Raw genomic sequence first — 14,066 nt, 5'->3', positions numbered from 1 at the left:
CTGGGGAGAGAGGAGGATCAATTACCTTCTTTCGAGAGTACAAAAATATGCCTGAACTTCACTATGTAATACCTTTATCATATATTCCCTCTCTGGAAGGGTGCATGTTAATTTAGAATAGCTCTTTTCTTACATGGATACCATGTAAAAGCAAGTAGAAAAATTGTGTTCAAACATACAAGAACATCAGTTAAAAAAGCACAAGCTTTAGGAACAGCAATGGCTTGTAATCATGATGGAAAACTGATCTGTTTTATAATATTTGCATTATGCAGAAAGGTTCAATAAACTGTGAAAGTTCTAACAGCTGTAGTTCAATAGCAGTAGCTTTAATAATAGTAGTTTAATTCCTAGGCTACTTTTTGGAAGTTCTGCATGGCTGATCTCACTTTTGCTGCACCGTATTTGTGTTGACTTTTTCTTTCATTGGACCGCAATGCCTATGTGTGTTTACAGCACTGATCCTAGATACTGAAATTCTGGATAGTAAAAATATATTCAGTACAATTGAAGTTATTCCAGAGTAAATGACTTCACTTTAACGGATGAGACCAAATTCTGCTCTATTTACAGGGGTAAATGCTGAAAAACACTGATCTAGCCTATGCAAGTTTGCATGAGAGTTCCTGAGAATAGGAGTTTTGGCCCTTTATATTTGTTTTTGGTCTACCGCAATGCAGTTAGAAATAATTCTGAAAATAATAATGCAGTTATTATTCTGTTGGCCATCTTGGTGGCTGTTAAAATCCTGTTTTGCTCTTCTCCCCTCACATACAGTTTCATTTGGAACACACTGAGTTTACAGTTTGAATGTAAAGTGCTGCTTCTATTCCATTTGTTTTGGCATGACCGAGATGTAAAATCTAAACATAAAGCATAGTATTGATCCACTTGTAAGCATTTTCAAATTTTGCTGCACTTCTTGGATAATTTATTGTTGTAGAATTTTAAAGTCAGGTGAGATCTGCATTTGTGCTGTAGCCTGACAGTTTAATCAAGATACAAATTTAGAAACAAATCAGCACCGTCTTTTATATAGCGCCTCTAAATCCATGGTAATTTGTACCAGACCCCAGTAACAGGAAAGGATCGCCGTTTCATGCTACCAATACCAGTGGGTGTTGCTCCCCAGCTGCATCTTGTAAGAGAAGATGCAAGAGAAATTAAAGGATCCCCACATGCATTTTTCTGTAATGCACCTTTTGCAGAGTACGAGGTTGATGGAAAATTCCCTTGAATTCAGTGTGCGAGCGGGCTGTAAATAGTGCCATATGTTCTGCGGTGCTTTAACTCCTACCTTTTGAGCGCACTGGGCAGTTTTTAAGTCAGTTTTCTTTACTTTGTAGTTTTGAAACGTTTAAAAAACGTGAAAGCTTGTACTCTGCAAACTCAGAACAGGGAGGGGAGAGCTCAAGTGCTGCTGGTGCCTACCCTGGCCGCCTCGGGACTCTCCCAGAGGCCTGTTTCGGGGAGCTCTGCCGTGCCAGGATGTCCCTTGCAGCAGGAGCTCGTCCCTGCACGCTCAGCTCCAGCGTATCCGAGCTATAGGCTGAGGCTGTGTGCGCTGGCAGCACAGATGGAGTGTGCTCTCATTAGGACTGTTTGTTGCCTGTTGGAACACACAGCATATTTCTACCGTGGCATCAACAGTTTCTAAGAACTGAGGTCAAAATAAACAGGTTGCAGTTGGATTCAGGAACAGTCTGGGAAACAACTTAAAATTCCCTGCTTAGGCATAACCATGTTCCTAGATAGGTGGGTAAAGAGGCATTCTTACAGCAAGGGCTCATCTGAATTGATGTTTTGTGTATGTAGACCAGTGTGGAGTTGCACGGGCACAGCCAGTAAATTTTCTACAGATTTTCTACAGATTTACAGATCCTACAGAATTCTGCACAGGTATACAGAATTGACTTTATTTTAAATAAATTAGCAAATTTAAGCAGAGCACTCCTGCACTGCTTCTCCTGGTCTTTGTAGTGCTTGAGCAAAGTGAAAGCAATGTCCTTGTGTCCATTTGGAAGGTGCCTGTTTTCACCAGGCCTCTGCCTCCTGTGCAGGATGTTGCTGAAGGCCCTGGCACGTCTGGGCTCTGTGCAGGAGCAAAGCTGGGGCGCTGGCAGACAACCTCTGGCAAGTCTCCTGGAAGCTGCTTTGAGTTGCTACTGCCCCAAACTCCCCACCCTTTCCCTGGGGATTAGTGCTTCCTCAGCAGAACCTGCACCTGAGCTGCCTCTTTGCAAACCCACAGGTGCAGCTCTGGCCCTTGGAAGGGCATCACTCACTGCGGAGCTGCTGCAGCACCCGAGGTCTGAGCCCATGGATTCAGCGTGGAGAGCCCTCATCTCCAGCAGCCAGGTGCAGCAGACTGCTGGGAAAAGAGAGCTCTGTGTGTGACAGCGAGATTCACCACTGCCCCTTCCACCGCTGGTAAGTTTTTACAGGATCAGCCCATACACACACTCACATTCCAGGTGACAGCCTGGCCCCACAGGCATGAGTGAGTTTTAGCCAGGGATATCAGTGAATACAGGGCTTAATTTGTAGCGTTGCAAGAGCCGGCAAAATTTTATGAAACAGGATAAATACTTGTGATGATTTTGGCTTGAGTAGAGATGTAAATAGATTTGCTTCCTGACAGAATCGGCAACAGTCACCTGTAAGGGTTTACTTATATTTACCTGGTCACAGTTCATTTGCAGCCAAAGGAGCTATCCTGTTTGTTGAGCTGCAAACACACAAAGGCATAGCAATATGCTAGATGTTAGAAAATGTTCTTGTGGGATTTGGGGTTTCTTGGGCAGGGAGGGTTAAATCTAACTCTAGTTTCGGTGGTTAAAATTTTTTTAAAAGTCATTTTTTCCTTTTCAGAAATGAAACATTATTGACCTGTATGGTATGTGTAACAGTAAATGGCTAATACAGATACGTGTAGTGGAGTAGTGAAAAGAGGTGTCAAAAGAATTATGAAAATTTTGAAGGCTGTTATGGGAAGATGTGTATAATTCTCTGAAAGAAAGGGTGAAAAAGAAAGCCTTTCTATGTTCTTTGCTGCTACCAGTTTACAGCTGTTGCCTTTCTTACTTCCCATGGCATGAGGCATTCAGTGGTCTGTATAACAACCACAGGAATAATATTATCATCCCTTACTTTTCTGCAGTGACAGGGAAGCAGCACTCCTAGAATACCTTGTTTATGGGATGATGTTACTGTCTCCACGAGGTTTTCTTGGTTCTTGCTGCTGTTCTCCATATGCCTCTACACACAGTTTGTGTGTAACAATGTGCCTTTCCATCCTTGACCCTGGCAGGTCTTGTGCAGCCTCATTCATCCTGACCCACCACCTCTTCCCTGCTCACAGACAGCTGCTGAGTCTCAAGCTCTTCACTGACTGTGAATGCAGTTGGGAACACTCTCCTCCCCCCCACTTTTAAGTTGGCTCTCAAAGCCCATCGCAGATGGTCTGTACCTCATACATAATAAAGATTTTTTTTCTTCTGAGGCGGGTTTCTGTGAATGTGAGAGGCAGACAGTCTGGCAAGCTTAGACCTGTGTTTTTATATTTTTTTCTAAGTGAGCCTTGAGGGATTTGTTTGCCATAATTTGAAACCCCTTAATAGTTTATGGAGCTCAGTAATATCTTGGTTCTAGAGGCTGGAACTTGATTTGTCCATTTGATATTTTCTAAGGGGAAATTATACATATTGGCAAAATGGAGTTAGGGCCCAGCTAGACAAGACAAAGAGATTAAGCAGAAGCATTCCAGGAGCTAAAGCAGTTGTTTTAGGAAGGTGGTCTTCTAATAAGAGTATGGTAGATTTGTGCTAACTGTGTGTGAGTGTTGCTTTGGGGTCACCTGTTATAGCTGTGTATTTCAAACCACTTGTAAGACGTGTTTCAGCGAGTTCCCTCTGCCCTATTTTCAGACTTGAGCAGTAAAGTCTGTGTACCAAAATGTCCCCAGGACCTCATGTAAGAGCCCAAGGAGCATTTTCAAATATCAGATAGTTTGGGTTCTAGATAGCTCAACACTTGTGTATGGTTGCATTGGTGGTGTTATGCTCAGCATTGCAATAGCCATAAAAACAGGTCCAGGTATGGAAATCTGCTTCATGGGCCAGGCTGCCAGTGGGCTCTGGGTTTCTGTTCTGCATGGAAGCTGCCACAGGGCTCTTCCTGATCTCTGCACTATGCCTTGGGAGCTGAAAATGTAGAACATATGTGGGAGGAAAGTATTGGAAGTACATTTATACCAACAGTTTCAGCAGTGGTTTTGACCCCAGTGAGAAAAGATATGTCAAGGTGAGATATGGAACTGTATGTTTTAAAAGATAGGGAAAAAATGTCCTAAACTAAATTGGATTTTGTTATGATGAGGAAAAATTTTTTAACAAGTATTTCATGCTTTGTTGTGCGTGTTAAATGCTGTTTGTGTGTGTGTGCGTGTGTGTGTTGTTACTCATTGTATAAGAAAAATTAAGTCCAAAACCAAGAACTGTAGAGTATTAGCTAAACTACTTTGGGGTTCAATTGTCTGAAGCTCTTGACTCTTAGAAGGAAAAAAGTCTCAGGGGTGTCAGACAGGACACTTCTCCAGGGCCTGAAGGTTGTCAAGAGTAAGGGTCTCTGAGAAGTGAACAAAGCAAATAAAATCTTTTGAGAAGAGATGAGCTCCAGCCTCTCTGTGCAGCCCCTTCCACTGCTTCACTGACTTCATGGCAGAAAGGTTTTCCATTGTTTCTAACCTGAACCTTTCGTATTTCAAGTTCTGTCTGTTGTCCCTTGTTCTCCCACACGCCCCACTGTGAATAACCTGGCTCTGTCTTCTCCTAGCCTCCCGTTGGGTGTGGAGAAGCTGTCAGCAGAGCCTGCTCAGGTCCCTTAGCCCCTTCTCACAGGGCTGATGGTCATCCTGGGGATCCCTCTCATTCTGTCTACACTGCAGTATTGCTCAGCAGGCTGAGGAGAGCACAGGAGCCTCTCACGACAGGGCTGGGGCTGTCCCATGGGATGCTGGCACCAGGACAGGAGAGGTGGCTCCCTGTGAGCTGCATCACTCTTGTCTAACCCCCTTAAAGGGGTGTGGGTATTTTTGCTGACCATCAGCTGGAAGCAGTGCCAGGAGCTGATGCTGTTGGCTGGCCTTGGCCTTCACAGCAGATTCCTGGGTTAATAGTGTGGCATTACTAATTTCAGGTATTATTATAGAAAAATATTAGCTTGAATTCAAAAATCGTGTCATAGTTTAAATGCTGGAAGATGTTAAAGCACTGTAGAGTTTCTTTGCAGAGTAGTTTTTGAGCTGCTGAGATACAGGTTTCAAGCAGAAAACACAACAGTTAGAGATATACTTAATCTTAAAAATTGTTAGGTGTCATGTAATTGCATAACTGCAGAACCCAAGACTAAGAACAGTACTGAGTATCATGAAATTGTGATTTGATTTAAAAATAAAGCAACATCGATAAGATCAAGAGTCTGCTGCTTTTCTAAAGCAAATGTTCATCTAAGAGGGGTTTTTTCAAATAGTGAACCACGTCTGTAAAGTTCTGAAATGATAGCTGCTATTATGTGCTCATCTGCTTGGCACAGTAATTAAAGTATACACTAATGCTCTGAGACACGTGTTTAGAAGTATGGATTGAAATTCACCACCCTGTCCCTATAGAAATTGCTTGATGATTCCAACAGCTTATGTGTTACTATAGAAAGCTGTGAGTTTGTGTATTGTGCATGAATACAGTTAAATTTAATATTTCATATGTTTTATTAAATATAAATACAAAAATACATTTAATTTTATTAAAGATATGGAGGGGGGTTGTTTACATACTTATCCAGTGTGGAGCAAGCATTTTTACAGGTAAAACTTGCACTGTAATAACCACTAAAGATGAAATTGTCAAGCTGCTGAAATATTGCTTAAGGAGTCTTTGAGGTGTCTACAAGCATTGTGTGAGCAGGGCAGAAGGAATTCCTGCCTCTGGGAGGTGTGGCTCACCCAGGGCCAGGCTGGCACATCCACAGCGGGTCCCTGGTGCAGCACCAGGTGCAGGACGGGCTTGTGCCGAGCTGAGCTGTGTGGAGCAGGCCCTTGGCTGCTGAGAGAGAGTGATAATTCTGCAGCCACTGATGAGTTTTATCTTAGATTTAAGCTTGCAATGCCGATTCCATCTCTGGCTACCTGGACATGGGACACAGTTGTCCTGAGGAAGTCTCCAGCGTGAATTTACAGTACGTCCAATTAGTAAATGAGCTACCACCACAGCCTGTACCATGACTACTCTGCCTGCCAGAAAAACTCGGTGATAAATATTCCACAAGATGCTTGAGAGGCCGTGGTGCCACCCCTACACCGGCCAGGTCAGCGGGTCAGGTTTGCTCTGTTATTTTAGGGGCTGTGTGATGTGTAAGTCAAAGAGCAGGTGTGGGTCCTTCCTGCTGCTCTGAAATGCACGCGGTGTGCAGCTCAAAGCTCTGCTTCTGTCCCATTTCCCAGGGCAGGGAACTGCTCTGCTTCCCCAGCCTGTGTAGGGAGCAGCTGCAGAGCTGCTGCTGTTCCTGGTGGCACAGGGCAGTGTCCCAACAAAGAGCACTGGTCCGTGCAGTGCCATGGGGAAGCTCATGGGTTGAGAGACAGGAGCAGCGAGCAGTTGGCTGAGGACACAAAAAGAACAAAATCGTTGTCTGAGGGATTGAGAATCGCTGCCCTTACAACTTAAAATGTGTACACAAAAAATATCTTGTTCTTCTCTGCTTACAACTCCAACATAGGACCCAGTTAAAAAAAATGGTTGTTTTTGAAAAATTCTGACTTCTATACTCTCACTGGTCTACACACCTCTTTGTGTTTTCAAGATCTAAATGCAGTGTGCAGGCAGGCTTTCTCTTACAGCTAATATTGATATCCTGCCCCAGAGTTACAAAAGCAGAGAGAATAAAACCCTTGCAGACATTTACTGCTTCAGTTGATACATATTTGCCTGTTTCTGGGTGGTGAAAGTTGTTGTTTTTATTATTTTTTGCAGCATATCAGCTTGGATGTAGTCACCCTGTCAGGAGTGTAAAATTTACAGGAGAAATTATTTTAACATTGGAAAAGCTCTTACTCATCTGAACCATCATTCAAAATGCATGATGAAAGTCGCCAAGCAGAAGTTTTCTATCCCACTATCTACAGGACTCCTGCAGACCTTCTGAAGCTTGAGGTAATATTAAAAATAAAGAACAAACAACTTAGTTGCAAAGTAGAAGCTGGTGCAAAGCATGAAGGTATAATTCTAGGGCAGAGTGTCCTGTTTGTGCATTGACCCTTGTCTATGGGAGCAATGGCATTGTTAGAAAATTTCAATACAATATTTGTTTAGATAATCAAAGCAGAAAGAACAGTAAGCTCAAGTTTACTACCAGAATTAAAGATATATAAATATACATATATATATAAGGAAATTGCTTAGTATTAAAAAATTAAATCCTGTATTATGCTTTCTTTATTCTTTTAAAAATATGTGTCAAAGTACAGAAGTGTTTAACTATGACAAATAAGGGTTCGTGTAAGCAGTGAAAGTAGGAACCACTGAGTAGGACAATGTATTTTGTCTTGCTTAGTTACTGAGAAATAGCTGCAGTATTTGCACTTTGTACAGTTTATGCCATTGCTTGCCCTTAGTGCTTTTGGTTTGTGTTCTGTAGTGGTGTCCATTATCTTACATTTGGTGAATTAAACTCTTCCAGTGTATTTCCTTATTTCTGTGGATGTAGTACAGGCAGCTGGGGTGTCATCGTGATGCCTTCTCTGTGACTGTAGTCATAGGATTTTATATAAAGACCACCCAGAGGCTATCAGTATGTTCTCTTATACAAGACATTTTTCCTCTGGCTTGTTTTAGGTGAAATACATAACTAAAACATATTCCAGAAACTTTGTTTTCTAAACAAAGTACCTGTTGGGCACAGTTGTTACTGTTGCAGGAGTTCACATCCAGGGCAGTATAAAATGCTGCTTATGACAAATGACAAATAATGGAATGCTCACTTTATAGCCTCAGGAGTTTGGCCTGGGCCTACAAACAGACATTATTTTTTATTTGGTTATAGATAGACAAATTTATAATTAAGACAGTAATGGGCATAAGCATTCTTGTAGCCTTTGTAGCTCATCTTTCTTGTAAGCATCAAAGAGAATATTTGTGGTAGAATGCACAGCGTGGGGGAATCAACAACATGCAGATTCATTTGTTTATTTATTTATTGAATCTGGTTATCCCCTATCCTTCCATCATCTGTGCCTCTGCAATAAAGGCAAAGCATGCCTATTTTCTCTCTTTACTATTACTCCAAATGCTGTAGATAAGAATGATAGCTGGACACAAGTACCATACTGTGCACCCCAGAACACCAGAGGTATTAATGAACACAGGCAAAGACTTGTGTAACCATTACATCAGTGTCCTATTTCTGGAAATGACTACTGTAAATTACCATTTGGCTGAGGAATCCATCGTGCTGATCTGGAGCCTGCATGGCCCAACTGGGGATTACATCAAGCACATGAAAAAGCTGCCCAGGAATCCTGGCACAGAATGATATTATTTTGTTTTGCATAGGAAACCTGTGTGTTCATGCATACATGTATATAAATATGTAAAGTGGTTTGGATTGCCTGTGTCTGAGGGCAGAGCCCTGTATGTGGCAGACCTTTTAACTTCAGGGGTTGTACATTTTTTATGTCAGCTCTGAGGCAGTTGAGATGAGCTGAAATGTCAGTCTTGGGGGGTCACTGGTGTGTGAGAGTTGCCACAACACTGTTTCTCTAAGGGCCCTTAGAGAATCTATGATTTGATTCCTCTCACAGCTTGGTCCAAACCAGCTTGTGTTTATTGTCTGTGAAGCCCATTTATCTCTGCAACACCTGGGGACACCATTTGGGGCTGTGCATCTGATGAAAAGGTACTTGGGGGTCAGGAGTTTTGAGGCCTTTAACAATTATCTAGAGGGATGGCTTCTGTTGAGGAAATGTTACCAGTTTGATGATCTTTGTCATCGTTTATGTCTTTAATTAATGACAGCAGTGTTTAAAAGCTGAGATTTGTGTGTCCATATATTTTATATGGAATTTAAAACACAACTATCATAAGAATCTTCTTTTTTAAAATGGAGAGAAAGAAAAAACATCAGTCTGGTTAAGAGGTGATTGTTCTTATAAAGAAAACAGTGAGTTATTACTGCTACCTCTGACATATCCAAGTCTAGTAAAACATGTAGCTCTTTAGGACTAGACCTCAGAATAAATTGCAAGATCAGAAACGAAATTAAAATCTTCTAAAACTTGATCCTCATGTATTTTTAAGGAAGTGGTTTATTCCAAGAACTCTAATATATGAAGTCTTGTTAAGATTAAAGTCTCTGGAGGCCGAAGTTCATTTTTTGAGGAAGAAATCCAGTTAACAATAAAATCAGGTAATACCCAATTATATTGTCACAAATAATTAAAATATAGTCAGAACATCATCAGTGTGTACAATAAATAATAGCTGAGAGGAAAGGCTGACCCCATGCTTGTTAAATTGCTTGGAAGTTAATTTAGACATGTTCAGGTGAAGAAAGAGGTTTGGTTGTGTGGGATTATTTTTTTCTCAGCTGCAGTTTTCTTTGTAATTCCACAAGAAATTGAATAATTTGAGCTTGTCAGACCCACCTGTGAAAAGCAGATGCCCTTGTACATGAGCAATCTTCACTCAGCTGGTGAGCAATGAATACAGAGAATGGACAGTGCAGTTGCTCCAATATTAAATTGCTCTTGCAAGCCTTTCAAGCTGGATTTCTTTCCAACCCACAGGAAATGACTGATAATCCTTTTTTCTTCTTGTATTTTTCCCAGAGAAGGAATGTGCTGGGGTAGAAATACAGTATGTAACATAAAGATTAATACATATCCTAAAGTTAGATAATTGTAAAGCTATTGACATTCTCCAACTAAAATGAGAGTAGTAAAACAAGGGAAGTTAATTGTGGGAGAGCCTGATTGCCTCTAACTGTCGTTATCTGTTCCTTAGAATATTGCCAAACTTAAAATATTTGGGGTGTACTTTCAGTGCTGAGTATATTATTCAGATTTGCTGCCATAGGCAAGTTCAGTCATAACAGTTCACTTTTCCTGAGCAGAGGACAGCCTTTCCTTTGGCATCTTTTAATTCTGAGAACTTTGTGCTTTAACTATAACCTTTTTCTTCTCTAAAGAAAATCTTCATTTGTGCAGTCAGCTGGCTGATTCAATCTCCAGCTGAAAAATAATCACGAGATGAGTGCATGTTCTTTAGAATTCAGTCCTGTTTCTGATGGGCTTTAAAAAGCTCCGACAGCTTTAGTTAAACACAGCAGTGGTTTTCAGTATGTGGCTCTTTGTCTCTGTACAGGATTCCTGTGCAGGAGGTCCTGTGAGAAAAAGCTCTATCAAAGATTGGAAAAAAAATTATTTTAAGATTTTAAGGAACAAAAAGATCTGGCAAGAAATAGGATAAGAGGATGCTTAAACTCTCTGAGTAACCAGGAGAGAGGTAGAACAGGAGTAATGTTAATTTAGAGTATTTTGGGCAAGCCATGATCTTTCTTGAAGATTTTGTTATAGGTCATGTTCTTAATTTTTCTTAAATATCATATTATTTTTAATTTCCACACAGGTTACCAAGTACTTTCATAGTCTCATAATATTATTTTGCTATTTCCAATAACTTGTAATTAGTAATCACTTCAACCAAATTTTTAAATAAACAATGATTAGCATATGTGAATTCTTATACCTGGAAGCTCCATACCCAACTAAAGCAAAACTGAGATAGATAGACATCAAATAAGGTAATATTCCTGTATTTACAGCACCCAGAAGCATAATTTCTCTGTAGGTGATGAAATGAGATGGGTGGGTTTGCCCACCTACTTTACAAACCTGCTCTGGATGGAAAAGGGGTGTCTGGAAATGCCTGTATCCTCATCAGGTGTGGTGAGTGCCCATTCCTGAGCATCCCTTGCCTAGCAGGTTGAAGAATTCCCAGGAGATGACCCACACACCCACATTGCTTGGAACTGGAATCAGTGCCTGTTAAACTGACTGGGAAAAGGTGTGCTGTTTTCAACAGGACAATTTCAGGACACCTCTAGTCAGTCTTTAAATTTTCCTTTAGATTAAATCACGGGATCACAGAACATGGAATGGGTTGTGTTGGAAAGGACCTTAAAGACCATTCAGTTTCACTTCCTACCATGAGCAGGGACACCTTCCACTATCCCAGATTATTCCAAGCCCCATCCAGCCTGGCCTGGAACACTTCCAGGGATCCAGGGGCAGCCACAGCTTCTCTAGGCAACCTGTGCCAGGGCCTCACAGGGAAGAATTTCTTCCCAATATCCCATCTAACCCTGCCCTCTGTCAGTGTGAAGTCATTTCCCCTTTTCCTGTCCCTTCTCTGTCTTCAGGTGGCCTGAGATGGGGGACATTGACTTTTAAGAAACCCAGTTCAGATGCTGAGTAAAACCTGACCAGTTCCGAGGTCTCTGTCTCCCTTGTCTCACATTTTCAAGGACTTCAGGCACTTCCAGCCCAATGTGTCTGTCAGGGGATTGTATCAATTCTTGAGACAGGTAGCAGAATAGGAAAAGCTGGAATGCTAAAGGAAGGTAGTGAAGCCCTTTTGCAGTAATATCTGGTATTCTTTGATTAAACCTAGTAATGCAATACTCAGGATGTGATTCTTATATTTGGTTGAAGATTTAAATTTTTTTGTTGTTGCTTTTTATGGGAGGAAACTGCTTGTGCTCTGTGAAAACTCCAGAGTGCACACTGTTGTTGAAAAGTAAGTTTTAAAGACATGTTGTTTTCAGTGTAAATGTGGAGCTGCTGGTCACAGCCACACAGACTGCCTTAAATTCATAAGTTCATGCAGCATTACTACAAATACTGCTTATAGGATAGTAGCTTAAAGAAAGTCCAGTATATATTTCTCACATTTCTAGATATGGTGTAGCAACCTGACATGATCAATCAATAAATGTGATCACTCATCTGTCTTTGGAAGAGCTTCACAAATCACAGGCAACTTTAGGCCTCCTGAGCTGGTTGATGCAATCAGGACATGCATCTATAAAATAGGTTTCATACAGCCTGGATTCAAGCAATTACCCGGCCTCTCTGCCCTCTCTTCCTTTCTTCCTTTCTTCCTTTCTTCCTTTCTTCCTTTCTTCCTTTCTTCCTTTCTTCCTTTCTTCCTGTCTTCCTGTCTTCCTGTCTTCCTTTCTTCCTTTCTTCCTTTCTTCCTTTCTTCCTTTCTTCCTTTCTTCCTTTCCTTTTTTCTTATTTTTTAATAAGGAAATAGTGTGTCCACAAAATTCAGATTTAGTAAACTGGCTACAATAAACAATCAGTTTAAAAAGACATGAAAGACTAAATATTTTTAAGTGTATGTAGATTTAATTGTAAGTGCTGTGCCATGTATTATTCTCAGACTCTGGAATAGGCATAGCAACTGACATAACTTGCTCTGAATATTCCCTGGATTAAAAATTCTTGCTGTTTGGATTCTCTCATGAAATGGTTGGCATCCCAACAGTCATGACAAGTGTATATGTTGGCAAGGAATTAAAAATGGTGGTGCCTCTGAAGTTTAGCAGGAGGTTTCCTGCCTGGGGATGGCAGGCAGTCGTAGCTGTTGCAAATGCCATTCCCTTGTCTGCATTGCAGCTCATTTCTGAAACAAAGCAAGCTTGGGCACATGTTCCACTTTGTAATAGGAACTGCTACATTTGGTTTTCTTTGAGTCTTCTCTGACACTGGAGTCTTCATGTGCCCACTTCTTTTTTTTTTTTTTTTTCTTGTTGTTTTGTTAATAAATCAAATCTGACTACAAGATCTCTCTGCCTCTAAACCACAGTAAGGGCTGCTTGAAAAAGCGTGAGCCTCTCAAATTTTTACCCTCAAGAGGAAATAACTGATTTTTTTGTTTGTCTTTGATCCAGTCTCATCAATGCAATTTTCCTTCTTCAAACAATTGAGCCTGCAGTTCATTATAGTGCAAGACCGGAACCCTTCTATTACCTTATTTTTAGCAACAATTAAATCGAGCCTTAAAATTGCATTTGCAAAAAGAAAGGCCTGCACCAGTCCCAAATCTTAGAACTCGGCTATTAAAATTTGCTCTCACTGAGGCTTCAAGAGGGGCAGCAGCAGATTGAATCCCAGCACTTTGCTCTCCTGGATGTGAGTGTCATTTGGTGGTGTGGCTTGGTGTTAATTTGTGGCAGCCCCTTGGACCTGCCTGGACACGCTGCCTGTCCTGGGAATCCTTTCTGGCCTCCTCCAGCCCTGAGTTGAGGGTGCAGGGTTAGAGAGCACCCGGATGGCTCAGGCAGGTGCATCTGTGCTGGAGACTCAGTGGAGCTTCTCAGCCTGGGACAGTGAGGAGCTCCCACCTTCCAAGCCCCCTCCCAGCACCAAGGACATCAAGGGGGGTTGAGCGTCTTCCCAGAGCACAGCCTCTGACTATTTATCAGAGCTTATGTACATGATTAAAACATAACTTCCCTTCAGCTTATGGAGCTTAGCGGTTATTAGAGGCATGAATTAATGGAGAGACAGGTTGTGTTTGCTGCAGAGTCAAGGAGCTGTGCTGCAGAAGAGAGAAGTTGTTTTGCCAGGTGATTTGGTGGGGTCCAGCATTGCCTCCAGAATTTTTCAAACAAGAAAAGTTTATCTGCAGTTGGGACTGACTGACACCATCACATCTTTGTAGGACATTTGCCATTAGAGAATATGATAGTTTTCTTAAACATGGCTATTCGAAGTCTAGGAAAAAAAAAATCACTACTTAGACAGGATGGACTTGAAGAGATTTGGAAGCATCTGCCAAACTTGTGAGAGCAAACTCCTGTCACAGTGACTGTGGGAGCCCAACTGGAACTTAGAAAGAGGAGTATAGTTTGAAACACTGGATATTTTACTGTCATCATACCCAACTGAGATATACACATGTTATGGGTAGGAAAGCTCTCTGAATATCCATATTAAAGTTTGCTGC

General features: G+C 41.4%; 1 long non-coding RNA gene across 20 annotated transcripts in view; it reads left to right on the top strand.

The window, feature by feature from the left end:
* The window catches only part of LOC106855620 (uncharacterized), a 143,649-nt gene that overhangs the window by 35,118 nt on the left and 94,465 nt on the right, over positions 1 to 14,066 (top strand). For 19 of the 20 annotated variants that reach the window (XR_015803752.1, XR_015803749.1, XR_015803751.1 and 16 more), the window contains 2 exons: positions 2,252 to 2,430; positions 7,029 to 7,208. This is a non-coding gene — a long non-coding RNA (uncharacterized LOC106855620). The remainder of the gene's footprint in view (positions 1 to 2,251; positions 2,431 to 7,028; positions 7,209 to 14,066) is intronic. The other variant, XR_015803756.1, reaches the window with a different exon arrangement.

The sequence above is a fragment of the Sturnus vulgaris genome, chromosome 5, assembly GCF_052056855.1.
Source record: "Sturnus vulgaris isolate bStuVul1 chromosome 5, bStuVul1.hap1, whole genome shotgun sequence".
Taxonomy (NCBI): domain Eukaryota; kingdom Metazoa; phylum Chordata; class Aves; order Passeriformes; family Sturnidae; genus Sturnus; species Sturnus vulgaris.
The sequence above is the reverse complement of the archived record's forward strand: the minus strand, read 5'-3'. Positions and strand labels throughout refer to the sequence as shown.